The sequence below is a fragment of the Nelumbo lutea genome, chromosome 1, assembly GCF_056320005.1.
Source record: "Nelumbo lutea isolate HS-2025 chromosome 1, American lotus-T2T, whole genome shotgun sequence".
In the NCBI taxonomy this organism is placed as follows: domain Eukaryota; kingdom Viridiplantae; phylum Streptophyta; class Magnoliopsida; order Proteales; family Nelumbonaceae; genus Nelumbo; species Nelumbo lutea.
This window is the reverse complement of record NC_142684.1, coordinates 47342287-47358036: the sequence shown is the minus strand read 5'-3', so window position 1 is coordinate 47358036 and position 15750 is coordinate 47342287. Positions and strand designations below refer to the sequence as shown.

The 15750-nt window shown below is 36.4% G+C and overlaps 2 long non-coding RNA genes across 2 annotated transcripts; both read right to left on the bottom strand.

Annotated features, from left to right (window-relative positions):
• Nucleotides 1–5633: 5633 nt before the first annotated feature.
• LOC148874542 (uncharacterized) lies at nt 5634–6539 on the bottom strand. The gene is made up of 2 exons (XR_016113375.1): nt 6297–6539; nt 5634–6224 (listed from the first exon to the last, which is right to left on the bottom strand). It is a non-coding gene; the product is annotated as an uncharacterized LOC148874542 (long non-coding RNA).
• Nucleotides 6540–7319: 780 nt separating this feature from the next.
• LOC148874541 (uncharacterized) lies at nt 7320–12582 on the bottom strand. Its single transcript, XR_016113372.1, has 2 exons — nt 12156–12582; nt 7320–7614 (listed from the first exon to the last, which is right to left on the bottom strand). It is a non-coding gene; the product is annotated as an uncharacterized LOC148874541 (long non-coding RNA).
• Nucleotides 12583–15750: the final 3168 nt, after the last annotated feature.

The following is a 15750-nucleotide window of genomic DNA, read 5'->3' as shown; positions in this document are numbered from 1 at the left end:
GAGTCGGTTTTAAAATATATGAATTTATATTGTTAAAAGTATTGACAGATTTAATTAGTAGTACTTGTTAGTGAAAAATAATTTAAATGTTTGATTTAATAAGAGAAAATGGGAATTAATACTCTTACTTAATGGGAGGGGATTAAATGAGGTGGAAAGTAATAATTGAACTTACATTTTCAACTCTTGGAATTAGAGATAGACTAAATACATAAAAATGAGCATTTTAATAGCCATTAAAGCAAACACTAAAGTTGTAATAAAATAACTTTTATATCATTTCTAAAATAAAGAAATTGAGGATAATTTTAGTTCAAAAAAATTTCACTCTGCATCCACACTTTTATATATAGTATAGATAGGCCTTGTTTGTCGTTAATTAACAGTTCAACACATCATTGCTTGAGTCACCTTGCACTAAAATTATCTCGAGCTTTTCTTTTCTGCTAGATAAAGAAAACTATATATTAAATAGAATCAAAATGGAAAGATACAAGATGTTCCAACCATCTTGGTGACCCATTGAGCCAAACAAGGAACTGTCCTATTAGAAGATACTAGCAAGGAGGGCCCCTATTTCGTAAGAGATAAATAGGGGAAAGCTGAAAAATTAATGAAAATATAGACTTGGAAATTACTTCCACCTGAAATATGAGCAAGGCTCCAAGATTTCATGGTAAATATTAGATATAGATATGGAAGTAACATGTGATGGTAAGTTTTCATGTTGAAAGTGCATAGGTCTCTTAGACTATACTAATTTCACAGATGGAAGGGGAAGATGACATTTGAATATGAGATACAATATTAGTAAATTGTTTGAGGTCCAAGGACATACCTAATGAAGTTGTTGAGCTCTAAGAGCGCACTTAAGAAAATGTTATTTCTATACTAGGGTAATTTTTTAAAAGTAACAAAGTTGAACCTATAAACTGGGAATGACAAAGAATCATCAAGAACCTTGATGACTTTTTGTGTTATATGCAAATTGAAGGTGAAAATCAATACAAACTATAGTGAATTCTTGTTTAGTAGGCATGGGCTTGAGCTTAGCAAATGAATACATCTTCCCTTGAACAAACTTATCCAAAATCTTGTCAATTTTATGAGTTTTAGTTCGACATCATCCCCCCTTACATAAATTTGAGAGTAATATGAGAAAGTAGTTTTATTTCTAGGTAACAATAGTATTTCATAATTAAAAGAAGGGAATACAACTTAACCATTGAGTCAACAAAAAGCATGTTGCAAACTCGGTGGGCATAGTTTCCCTTTGAAACGTGTATTGGTCAATATACAAAATAATTTGCCCTTGAAATCCTGATATGGCTTGTATATATGCAGAAAATAGGAGTGTGCGTTAATGGCATACTTGGTACTAAAAAAAGAAAATATTACCTAAAATTTGTTGCAAATGGATAATGCTAGAATAAAAAATTGAAATTTTACCAACTTTAACTTAAATGCACTTGGATAAACACTTCCTTGTACACGACATACCTTGTATGTCTAGGTGGTTGACCATCCTTGTTGATATTTAGGACTTTGAGTCCTCGTCTTGTAACTCTTGAAGCAACTACATTCTATGTGTAAATACAAGATTTCCAAAATAAACACTAACATGATTTAGTGTTTGTCGTTGATTTTTATTTATCATCATTGCAAATGCATGTTTTGTGGGGAATTGTCTTCTCTTCATTTGAAGACATGATGATGATGGTGACATTATAATTCTAAGAATAAATACCATATCTCCCATACGACTATCTTTTATAACTTTTGTCTCAATAATGTGTCTTGCAAATTCGGACACTACCAGACGTGTTTCATTACACAATCCATTTGATTAATTTAAGCCACGATGTAGCATACTTGGGACACCAATCTTCAATTCCAAACGATGAGGTGGTAAACTAGGAAAATTCAAAGAGTTAAGTATTCTGATGGATATAAGTTAGGGATGGCCATTTTAGTCCAACCTGGAAATTCTAGGCTAGGGTCTAATCTTTTAGGCCCGGCCTGGATATTTACAATAATATATTGTATATTTAATAAATTGTTTAAATATGTTTTATTATTGATGCTTTTATATATTAATAGAGATTTGTATGGGATTAAGATTTTAATCCTATGGTCCTAGCAAACTTCAACCTAATAATGTTTAACGAAACATGGAAATTGCAAAAAGTAAATTATGCTAAACCCTAGTACTCAGTAATTGTTTTGACTTCTCTCTCTCACTAGTTTCACTTTCTCCTCTCACCAAAAGTCAAAACCCTCATTTGCTACAAGCTTGGAGTAACCCTATTATAGTCTAAGGACACTCCTTTAAGACAATATTTTTGCTGCCTCCAAATTGCATAAATTGAATTGCAAGTCTCCACTGCCCATCAAACTGTAGGAGCAAGGGAGTGCAACTGTGCGAGGAATTTTTGATACTTTGATTCCTCGATATGATAATAAATCTATTTCTATTTTCTCATATAAGAAAACACTACCTTGACTTTGAAGATTTGAGATGATCCATGAAATGCACTTTGGTTTTTGTTATATAGGTTTCATTAGAAATACAGAAGTATAGAACTTATCTTAATCTATTGTGCTTGTCGTTGTGGGTTTAATCAATTGTTTTCTTTTCAATGGCTTTGATGGGATGCACATGCCTTGCGCCCATGAAGATACACTAATCAAAGCACATTTGGTTTTGGAAGATTTTGATTTAGAAAGTTGGTCCTTAATTCCTTTTGAAAGTTTCTGATATTAACCAAACAAAAAACCAGTGTCCCGCAAGGTAAGTCATAGCCAAATTATAGATTAAGAAGAATCTAGTTAGCTAGGTTTTCTAAATTTGAATTTTCATCCTACTAATTTCGAGCTGACTCTTCCTATAAAAATTGTTTAGCTAGACACCTAGATAAGCTAATTTCTCATGAATTGGAATATTTGTCAATCACCATAGTGTTCTGTTGAAATAATCAACTTGCTCAATGACTAGTTCGAGAACTTCAAGGAGATAAGATGAGGAAATTTAATACTAAAATTGATAAATAGAAACCTTATAGCATGACAAATTTGAATGTCTATTCTAAAGTTCTAGTAAAATTTAACTTCAATGACACTAGTCTAATCTTTATAATCAAAAAGTTTTTTTTTTTTAACTAAATTTTGGGTTTTATTCTATTTCTGTTACTGAACAGTAGTATGTTTATTTAAGTCAACTCTTCCAAGGACTTCCACCTGAGACAGTATTACAACATCTGCTAATAAAATAAATACAAATATTAAGGGTCTTTTAAAGCATGGGGAACTGACCTCCATGGCTAACAAATATCCTATGCTAGGAGATTGTTCTGTGGTTTATAGTCAAAATGATAACCCTGATAGCGCTTTGATTGGTTTATCTTCATTCCTTTGTATTTTCTACTTATTTGCTTAAAGAATTAGTATATATAATTTAAAAAAAGGGAAGAACAAAAAGGTAAAGTTCAAATGTATTTTATGCGGTAGACTAAAGATACCCATGCGGTTGAAAAAAAGTATGATTTGTTGATATGATTTCTATTACTTATATCTTTGTTATTTTCTTATGGAACCCTATTTACTTATTTGTTGTATGGAATTATTTTCATTTATACATTTTTATTTTTTATTTTTCATTTTCTATTTTTTGAATCTTTTGTAATTTTAGTGTTCTTGTTTTATCTTTCTTTTATCTTTTACTTCATTTTTTTTTTATTATTGTTTCCTTTTTAGTAGCTTATTCTCCTTACTAGTCCCACTAAATACAACCTATTGTACCAAGTTCTCCATTTCAGCATATTTTGCCTTGTTTATTTATGGATTATCTTTTGTTATTATCATTTTTTATTTTTTATTCCCTTTTATGATTAGATCAATTTTTCTTCCTCAACCCAACACTATTCTCATTCTGATTTTGCACATAGTGAGGTCACCTAGGTTCATTCTTAACGACTTTCATTTCTTACTTTTCTTCTTATTAATTTCATTTATTTTTGTAAATATCTTATCTACAGTTGTGAGGAACCCCAACGAATTGGAATAACACACTTACAATCATCAATAAACAACAAGATAAAGTCGGTGTTTCCTATCTCAATCTCAAGAGGCCGAACCGGGCAGCTATTCAATCCGATTTACAAAGCTAACATGACAACGGAATATCAAATTAATTCAGATCACATCTAAAGAACAAAAAGAAAAAAAGAGTAAACGGAATGCTAACCAGTCTTAATCATGATGCATACCGTAAACAACATATTAATCAAACATCTGACAGTAGAGGAATGATGTACAAAGGATTTAAAATTTTCTAACCTTTACATTCGAACCTTTTTTAAACCTCAATGAAAATGAGAATGGACTGAGTGGGTGTCAGCTTGCACTCAACTGATGGAATAGGAGGGTTTCGGTCGATTTCGGTAACGACTTATAAAGAATTGTATGGATCGAAATTCAAAGGAATGGCTATTCTGTCTTGTCTTTCAATGGAGGCAATCGCCCCATATATACAATTACATCATGATCAAATTAGCAACTCTAGAAATTAGCAACTTCCTAAAATCATAACGTCCTAAAACTCTATCCACAATATTAGCAACTTCCTAAATACAATATTAGCAACTTCCTAAATAATATCTTTCTAAATATATACAGTATCTACAATATCTCCATTACTCCCCCTCAAGTTAGAGCATGTAGGTCACGTATGCCCAACTTGCGAAGAAGAAAATTGAACTATCGTGGCCCAAGTGCCTTGGTCAAAATATCTGCCAACTGATTATAAGTCCGTACATGAGCAGTCTCAATAGTCTGGGCATGCAAGGCATCACGAACAAAGTGACAATCAACCTCTATATGTTTGGTGTGCTCATGAAACACCGGATTAACGGCAATATACATAGCGGCACGACTATCACAATGCAATCTCATAGGTCTGGGATGTTCCACCCCAAGATCACAAAGGACACTCTTCAACCATTTCAATTCACACGTCGCAGCAGCCAGAGACCTGTACTCTGCTTTTGTAGATGATCGTGAGACTGTATGTTGTTTCTTGGTTTTCTAGGAAACAGGAAACCGTCCAAGCATTACAAAATACACAGTCAAAGAGCGTCGTGTCAAAGGACAACTGGCCCAATCGGAGTCACAATAAGCATATAATCTGAGATCACTGTTGACGCTTAACATGATTCCCCGTCCTGGATTTCCTTTTAAGTGTCAGACCACCCGTAGAGCTGCATCCCAATGTTCTTGTCATGGTTGTTGCATAAATTGAGCCAATATATGCACAAAATAACAAAACTCAGGCCGTGTTATAGTAAGATAAATTAATCTCCCTACCAGACGTCTATATTTTTCTGGGTCATCCAGGAACTTCTCGTCGGCCAGTGCGAGTCGATGATTTTGTTCCATTGGCAGATGGGTCGGTTTAGCCCCCAACAGTCCTGTTTCAAAAATAATATTTAATGCATATTTTCGTTAGTAGAGATAGATGCCCTCATCTCCTCTGACGACTTCAATGCCAAGAAAATACTTTAGTGTCCAAGATCCTTCATGTGAAAACACCGACTTAGCTAATCTAGTGTTCCAAGATCCTTCATCCACATACACCAAAACACATAGTGTAGCTCCATTTTTATGGTAAGTGAATAAAGAATAGTCTGAATGTGATTGAGTAAAACTATACATCTTTAACGCCATACCTAATTTGGCAAACCAGTTTCTGGGTGCCTGTCGCAATCCGTATAGAGATTTGCGCAAATGACATACTTTCCTTGAATGTGTAGATGAAAAACCGGGTGGCAATCGCATATACACCTCTTCTGCCAGGTCACCATGCAAAAAGGCATTATGCACGTCTATCTGATGAAGCTCCCACTTTCGTGCCGCTGCTACAGCCAAGAACAACCGAACAATCACCATTTTTACCATTGGTGCGAAAGTCTTATTATAGTCTATCCCAGCCTTTTGGTTGTTCCCTAAAATCACCAATCTTGCCTTGTGTCTTTCGATCGTTCCATCTGAATTATACTTGGTCTTGTATACCCATTTGCACCCGATGGCTCGCTTCCCGGGGGGCAACGGTTCAAGGGTCCAGGTCCCATTGCGCTCAAGAGATTCAATTTCTTCCTTCATGACTTGTCTCCAATGTGACTCACGGATTGCTTCTGAAAAATATGTGGGATCTTTCCCTGTAGTTATAGCTGCCATAAACTATCTCAGTCTCAAAGAAAAGTTAGTGCAAGTCACGTAACGTGTAATAGGATAGGATTCACCTGAGGAGTGGTATGATGTGGCATGATCTGTGAGGGGGTCGTTAATGTGTTGTGCTGTGTGGCATATATAGTCCTTCAGCTTCTTAGGAGGACGCCTTTCCCTACATCCTCAGCCAAGGTTTTCTCCTTCACCGTTGCTTTCCAAGTTCACGTTGTCCTCTCTCTATTCATTAAGATCTTCACCACTCCCCCTTGCTTCCGGAGTCACATCTTCTTCAGGAGTTGATTCATCATTCGAATTTTCTGCATTGTTCACCTCATGATTATCAAAGAATTGTGCATCATTATTACAAACAGATGGTTGCTCGGCCACACTAGGGTTAAGGGATTCGGAAATAGCAGCTTTATAAGGAAATATATGTTCAAAAAATACAACATCACGAGATACAAAGAACTCATTTGTATCTAAGTCATAGAGTCTCCATCCTTTCTTACCGAAAGGGTACCCAACAAATATGCACCTTCGACTTCGAGAACCAAACTTGTCTTTGTCATGCCCCTGATAATGAGCATGAAATAAACACCCCAAAACACGAATATGTTTGTAAATTGGTTCCTTCTCAAATAGCAATTCACATGGACTATTTCCATCAAGTAAAGAACTTGGAGTACAGTTAATTAGGTACCCGACAATCAACACACATTCACCCCAAAAACTAATATGTAAGTTTGCCTGAAAACGCAAAGCACGTGCAACATTCAGAATGTGTCGATGCTTGCGTTCCACCCTGCCATTTTGCTGAGGTGTCCCTACACAAGATGTTTGTTGAATGATGCCATGAATATTACAATAATTACTCAAGGCTACAAATTCCGACCCATTATCACTTCTTATCACCCTAACCTTATTGTCGAATTGGGTCATTACCATGGCACAAAATTTCACAATTTTAGCATCAACTTCACTCTTTTCTGCCATTAAATAAATCTACATTGCCCGTGAGTAATCATCAACGATTGTCAGGAAATATATAGCACCACATGAAGCAGGAGTACGATATGGTCCCCAAACATCACAGTGAATTAAGGCAAAAGGTGCAGAAGCTTTATTAGAACTTAGAGGAAACACATCACGAGTTTGTTTAGCTCTTAAACAAATATCACACAACTCACTGGATGTTTCTTGACTAGCAAGTTTATTTTTAATAGTAGGAAGTAAACTAACAACTTGTTTTGAGGGATGTCCCGTTCGCTTGTGCCACAGCTCATATGAGTCCACCTTTTCCAACCTACATGCACTTGTCCTTGCCACACAGCGCCAAAGATAGACGCCATCATGCTTCTCACCCACACCAATCACTGCCTTCGAAGTGGGGTCCTGCATTACACATAAATTGTCAGAAAAAGTGACTGTACATTTTAATTCATTAATAAATTGAGACATAGATATCAAATTGCAATTCAAGTTGGGAACATATAAAACATGTTTTAAATTCAATCCTTTCCCAAGTTGTACTTCTCCTTCTTGCAACGCCATCATATTCTTTCCATTAGGGAGTCCAACGATGCAAGGAGCGATTTCATGCACATTCTTCAATAGCTCCAAATTCCCGGTCATATTATGAAAACACCTTGAATCAATCAACCACATTTTCTTACCTGTCAATTTTTCTGAAGTGGATTCCTTGTGTGAATTGATCATTGCCATTAATGTTGCCCATTGTTCATCATTAAGTCCGGGAAAGCCAGCTTTATCGCTGGTCCGTACAACCGTAGCAGTGGTGCTGGTGCCGCAGTTTCCTGGTGTCTGGACAGCATTGGCCATCGTTGAACCAGATCCTCTTCGACCTTTTCCGGTTCCCGTGCCTCGACCTCCTCGTCCTCCATGACCACCAGGGTGACCTTTTGCCTGCAAACCACCAATCTAGGTAGCCTACAAGCTGGAAGCATTCGAGTACCTCATGTCCAGTTTTCCCACAATGAGAGCACGTCTTCTCATCATTGTTCTGAGATTTGGTTCTCTTTCCAGTTTGCACAGCAAATCCTACAACCTCTGCTCGTTCTTCACGTGCTCAAGCCACCATTTTGTGTCGTTCTTCTTGAACAATTATTGCATATATTCGGTTTAAAGAAGGTAAAGGTTCTGTACTCAAAATGTTTGATCTAACAGTACCATAAACTGCACTGTCAAGACCCATGAGGAATTGATGAATTTTCTCCTTTTCCCGCTCCAACGTCAGCTCGGTCGCCACTCCACACTTGCATCCACCACACGTGCGTTGTGGGTTCTTCACATACCCAGCCAACTCCTCCCACATGGTCTTCATCTTCCCATAATATGCGGATACAATCATACCTTCCTGTTTGCAATTGGCCAAGTCACTCTTCAATTGGTGAATCCGCAGATCATTCCCGATGCGAACCATTCCCGAAGATCTTCCCACAGTTCCTTTGCTGTCTCCATATAGGAGATCGTAGACCGGAGCCCTGGTTCTATGGTATTGAATATCCATGCTACCAACATGGAATTCACACTATACCAATCTTCCAATTTGCCGGCATCATCACCAGGTTTCGTCACATTTCCTTCAAGGAAAGCTAATTTCTTCTTTCCTCGGAACGCGTTTTTCACAGCTTTGGCCCATTCATCATAGTTATCCCCTTTCAAGACGATAGGGGTCACGACCAAGCCGGGGTTGTCTTGCAAACCAAGGTAATAAGGAGATTTCAAATCAGCCATAGTGTAAGTATGGCTCTGATACCATAAAGAATTGTATGGATCGAAATTCAAAGGAATGGCTATTCTGTCTTGTCTTTCAATGGAGGCAATCGCCCCATATATATACGATTACATCATGATCAAATTAACAACTCTAGAAATTAGCAACTTCCTAAAACTCTATCCACAATATTAGCAACTTCCTAAATAATATCTTTCTAAATATATACAGTATCTACAATATCTCCATTAACTTGCTTGCCTTCAAACAGAGATGGCGATTGTGTAATATAATCAAAGGGTTGATAGAAGTAAGATGATGCTCCGGGCACAGACTACTTCAAAACCAAGAACAAGACAAAAACTAAGATGTCGCTGCTACTACAAACTCTACTCAATTGGCAAGAGAACATAGAGGATAGAGAGAGAGAGACTTATGTTTGGTTGAAGATCGAAAAGATAAAGAGTGCAATCAGTTTGAGGAGGGTGAGAATAAAAATGATATGGTGAGAATAATGGAGGATACAGGTGGAAGCAGTTTCAACCACCTCCCTCACTAACAAATTGTAGCAGTGGGAAGGGGGTCCGATGCATGATTTGGGTGAAGCGGGAGACACGCATACAGAGAGAGAGAGAGAGAGAGAGAGAGAGAGAGAGAGAGAGAGAGAAAGAGAGAGAGAGAGAGAGAGAATCATCGCTTGCCATTGCTCTATATGGAGATGAAGGAACGAGAGAAGATAATCCATAGAGAAGAACTGTTCATTGTCTTCAACCTTGTGATGAAAATAGGGTGTCGATGACAAGTTTCTCCCTCTGGTATCTTCTCTCATATCGTTTTCTCTTTCTTTCTCTCTTCCTTTCTTTCTTTATCTCCTTCTCTTGCTTCTTTTTCTTTCTCTTCTTCTTCTCGGTTCTGTCACCTCCATCCTTTCCCGATCACTGCTACAACTCGCAATAGTGGTGGTCTGTTTTCTCTCTCCTCCCCTTTGTCAATCTCTCTCCTTCTCTTCTCCATTTGACACCATATTGCCAATCACCGCATCCCATCATTTTTCTCCCTCCTTTCTCCTCAGCCTCAATTACCAGGTAGTTCTTTGTTTCCAGTTCTCTCCCAGAATTAGAACTGAATAAGAATTTGAGATTGCAATGATCATCAAAAGATATCAAGCACATTATCCATAGGATTGTTGTTGGCCTCTGTTGTGCTCACTAAGGACGGCTTAACATCCCACCAGCTTCCCCTTATTCCCGACTTGGTGTAATTGAACTGAATAGTTACTTGGAGTCCTTTATCAATGTTAAGTATTTGTTCCCATTCTGACTCAAGTTTTACCTCTTCTCTCACAACAATCACTTGGTCATTCTTACTTTCTATTTGAATCACAAATCTGAAGCATCAAAGTATAGATTCCATGGACTGTCAATTCTTCATGTGATGTCTTAGATAACATAGTATCCTGATATTGTGCACTATGCGATGGTTGAGTTCTTCCATCCAATTTTGGAGTTCTAAATTCTAATTGGTTCTTCCTAATGAATCTCACTCATATATGTGGCATCATTCTTTGATTTGATTTGAGGACTACATCTACAAGTACAAACTCACATTCTCTTTTCTTATGGTACTTCTTGTTCAGCTTAATAAATAGTTGTCAAAATTAATTGGTAAGGGTTGTTTTAGGTTTTGTATTGTTGCTTATCGATTTTGTTGTTTTTTTATCATCAAATAATTGGTTCTTTAAATTGAAAATTGATGGATTCCAGCTTCGGGGTTGCACTAAGTGGTAATTAATTTATTGTTTTGAGTTCTTGATAGGTGATTAAGCCATTATCATGTATAAATAATAGTTATTTAATGTAACCCAAATCATTGTTAAAATCCTATATTGTCATTAATGATCATCTTGTGCTAGAGTTGTGATGGGCTATCAGCAAGTCTTACGAGTAAATTTGTTTTTAACTATGGCATCTATGGAATAACGTCCATTAAACTTGCCCGATTCGGTGGGCCCAAATTCAAGTTCTCCAGGCTGTTTTATCTATTATATCTCATGGTTTATATAATAATAAGTTTAGTTGAATAATTTGTTCATACTATACCTGTTATCCTTCTTTCAGTTTCATTTTATAGTTGGCATGTTAGCTAATAGTTGTTGATGAGATTGACCTCTACCTGGGTTTCTATTGTTTTCAAGCTCCCTCTTTTATTTGGATAATTCAGTTGTTTTCTTTTGTAGTTTATTACCACACCTTGATTAATAACTAGGTCCCCATCTTAGATCTATGAATATTTCTTACCTTTTAGTTTGCATTGTAGTTTATTATTCCATTAGCAACAATGCTCTTTTCTTATATTATTGCATACAATAGGATCAACATGGTGTCTCTTGTCTTTATTTTTATTATTATCCATTTCATCTTGTTTTGGCTTGATCTTTGATACCCTTCTACAGTAAAGTAAATAAGGTGATTCTTGTAAAGCTTTTATGCAGTCTAATGGTTTGGTGGGTTCAAATCCATTTGGTGAGTTTCAGATTTGATTTGTTTTTGATAGATACATGATTTGTCATCTTTTGTATTCAATGCAATGGTAGTACTAAAAAATCAAATTCTCATATATTACTTTTTTCATTAGAATTATTTTGCTTATAATATTCTTGATCATATGAATCATGTTGTCCCCTCTCCCGCTTGCTTTTGGTTGTTTAACAGATCTATTGTGTGGGTTAGTATCTATTATCTTGCATATGTTGGTGAATGTTCATTTGGAACCCATGTGGACCCTGCCTATTGGACCTGGGAGAGGGGTACCTAATCCCCTCCCTCTTCCACCTAAGTCTTACCCAGATTGGTTTAGCTGGTGCCTTGGGTGATGACTCCAAATCATCATCAAAAGTCCCATCACCTCCATTTCGTTCAAATGATGGGTGATGACTCCAAGTCAGTCCAAGTGACCCATTTTCTGGCACTCACACCTAATTCGAACCAGACTTGTGAATGACTGAATCTCCATCTTTTTGCTATGTTTTTTTATGAAGAAAACTGAAACTCACCCATGCAGTCACTAGTATTCAAACAATAATATCAACAAAAGCATGGAGCAATAAAACAAAATATAATGAAAAACATATTTGATTTGATCAGATCTAGAAGACTAATCATTGCTTTGGCCAAATGATTAAATAAAATAAACGTTATACCTCTAATCTCCATAACCACTATTTTGATTTGTAGAAGTCGAATTCCTTCTCATACTAGCCTTAAGTCCTTGGAATAGAGCACAATCACGTCCACGTACTTTCCTTGGTTGAAGCAATACAAGTATTTGGCACTAGAATGCAAGATCTTCTACCTCCAAGACAGATACTTGGTGACTACATGGACTTAGTATTTAACCTTGAGTCACAATGACTCTCTTATTTCTTTTCTCTAAAATAATGCTAATAGGAAACCACTCTCAAGAACAGGAGGTTAGGTAATAAAGAGAATGCATCACATGACCAGGGGAGAGGGGTCCTCTCTCATATTATTTCTTTTAGGCAAGCTCCCCTATCAAAGAACTTACCTAAAGAGTTGGCATATAAATCCCTTGATTCTTTCTCAATTAATAGCTCCATTATTTCCAAATAAATGAGCCTATTCAAATTTTAAATTTTAATTTGTCAAATCCCCAAAATTTTGGAGCTAATATGGGAAGTGTTCAAGTCCTACCACACACTTGGAGCTATTTGGATCCTGTTCACTATGATGGACCATAATCTGGGTCATACTGGTATGGACATTTTCCAATAATCTCTCACTTGCCCAAATAGTAGACATAGAGAGAAATCATGAAAAAAAATATCTTGATCAAGGCTTATAATTATGTGTAAGTGTACACATATAACCAAACAACTTAGGAAATTGCTAGCATAATGCAAATCCTGGTGGTTCCCTCTGATTGTCAGAGTTTCCTTCCATGTATTATACCATTATACATCAATATGTGTCATTTAATCAAGTTGCCTCATCCAACAAACTGATAATACCCATGCTTTTGATAAATAATAGGGGGCAAACCCTTAGTTGTGGAGTTTGCCAACATCTTATCAATTTTAACATATTAGATGTCTACCTTGCATTCTTGTACTCTGTCCCTCACTACTAAGTACTTTAAATATATGTACATGCTTTGGTTACAATTCTTGTTATTCTTAGAGAAAAGCATAACTGTTGCATTATTGCAATAATGTTGTGTCGATCTCCGTCTACATAATCCAATACAAGAGCACGTAGATTGACAATGAAGTTTTTCAACCATACTGCATGTGTCGTAGCATCATGGCACCCAATATACTCTGCTTCCGTCATGGAGGAAGCACTTAGTTTATGCTTGCTACTCCTTTAGCAAGCAGAAATACATATCTTGATGTGAACTTTCTAGTATCCAAGCAATGGCATAATTTGAATTAATATACCCACCCACACAAATCCAGTTTGTCCCCTCTTTTGTATGTGAGAACATATCGTTTTGTTCCTTGTAGATATAAAACACTTTCTTTATAGCTCTCCAATGTTCCCTACTTGAGTTACTTTGAAATATACCCAATACTCCCATTGCAAATGCAATGTCAGGTCTTGTGTAGATATGTGCATATAGAAAACTACCAACAGTTGATGCATAAGGAACTTTGCTCATGTCCTTTTTCTCATATTTAGTTTAAGGGAAACTTTTATTGATAAGTTTATCCCCTTCATGAATGGGAACTAAACTTTGTGCACAATTTTCCATCCCAAACTGTTCTAAGACCCTTTGGGATAATCCCGAAACCTCACGGGCTCTCTTTCTTTGGATTTCAATTCCTAGAACATAGGAAGCCTCTCCTACGTCCTTCATGTTGAATTTCTATATTATAAATTCTTTGGTTTAGTACAATAGGCCCATATCTGTGCTAGCTAATAAAATATTGTCAACATATAACACTAGCATAATGAAACTGCTCTTACTTGCCTTAAGGTATATACGATTGATCCATAGCATTTTCTTTGTACACAAAAGATGCAATAATACTTTGAAGTTTGTAGTACCACTAGCGAGAAGCTTGTTTTAACACATAATGGCCTTTTTCAGTTTATAAACCATGTGTTCCCTACCCTCAATTGCAAACCCTTTGGGTTGCTCCATATACATTTCCTTTTCCAGATCACCATTCAAAAAAAGCTATTCTCACATCCATTTGGTGTAGCTTCATGTCATAGTGAGATACCAAGGCCATGGTTATTTTGAATGGATCTTTCTTAGAGATAGGGTAAAATGTCTCATTATAGTCAATTCCTTTCTCTGTATTGTATCCTTTAGCCACAAGTCTAGCTTTCTTGAATATTGATTTACATGGAATTGTCTATTAGACAGTGTATGCCTTTAGCTCCAATCAGATTGATGTACAAATACATTTATTGTAAATGAGTAAGAGTACATTATTGTTTCATGTTAATATTGGTATGATTCTGTATATTTACCTCTTAAATTGGACACTTATGAGACTTGTGTTAGTTTAGAATGCTCTCAGCCATTGAACAGACTTTGGGAGTTTATCCTGTCAAGGCTGGCACTAATGTGCTATCAAGAAACTTGGGGCAACATGTCTTATCTGCCAAGGTTAGACCCAAAGAACATGTAGTGTTTGTTTGGATGAAACACTGAACCCATACCATTTTTCAGTTGTGCCTTGGACATTGGAGATTGATGGGAAAAATAGGAAAGTTACACATAATCCTTAGACTTGATTATGGTACTACACTAGATGTTGAATGGGTTGTCTTTGATATGCCAATTAGTGAGGTCCATCAAGGGTCAAAACTTGTATATGTTGGGACAGTCTAAGAATTCACTTCAGTGGGTAATCATAATGATAGGTTGTCCCCTTTTTTGGATACAATGAATGATAGGGTTTACACTATCTCTGATGGAAACCTAAACTATTGGCAATATATTTCAACTATGTATGTTTGCAAAATGTTTTAATTCATGGGATCCATTCGAACAAAGAGTGTGACACTATTCCTTGTAGCTAGGGGAGATGTCCTTCATTGTCAGGTAGTGTTTGATCATTATGGGCTGAGAGATTAATAGTAAGAGACCATTACAGGGCTGATTACCTATTAGGCTTTATCTTACTTAAGTCTATTATCCTTGGATCTTCATAGGATGGATGAATTTAAAGAGCATTTATGTGTAAATGTTGGGCCCATATTAAGCCCACAGTGATGTGCTTAGGGGTTGACTATGTTTAGTAGTGAATTCGGCCAAGCCTTTTCACAGTGACTGGCCCGAACCCATGTAGACTTATGTGATGTCATTGTGGGGTCCCACGCCATACAAATCAGGCCTAAGTTGGCCATGCAATACCCTTGGGTTGTGAGCCTTATAGTTAATGGACCTAAGGCCTATAATTAATATGATTAATTAAGTTGTTACATGACAACTTCAGTTGTCATATGCCATGGGGCAAATCTGGGTATGGAGCACCAAATCTTATAAGAAGATAAGGTATATCTCTAATTAGCATCTAGATCTGATTTAGATATGGATTATCTCCTAATTAGATTATGAGATAGCTCTATAAGAGATTATAAAAGAGGAGGGGGCAGACTAATCCAAGATAGTTTCATATTTTTGTAGTTTTTGGTTCTCTTTGCACTCTTTGTCACCCAATTTTTTCTCAGTTTGACATCAGCTATCTGGGCTGATTTAAAATAGTTTTCCTCTAATTTTTGCAAGAAAATTCAGGAAATATTATGTTTATCATCCTCAGT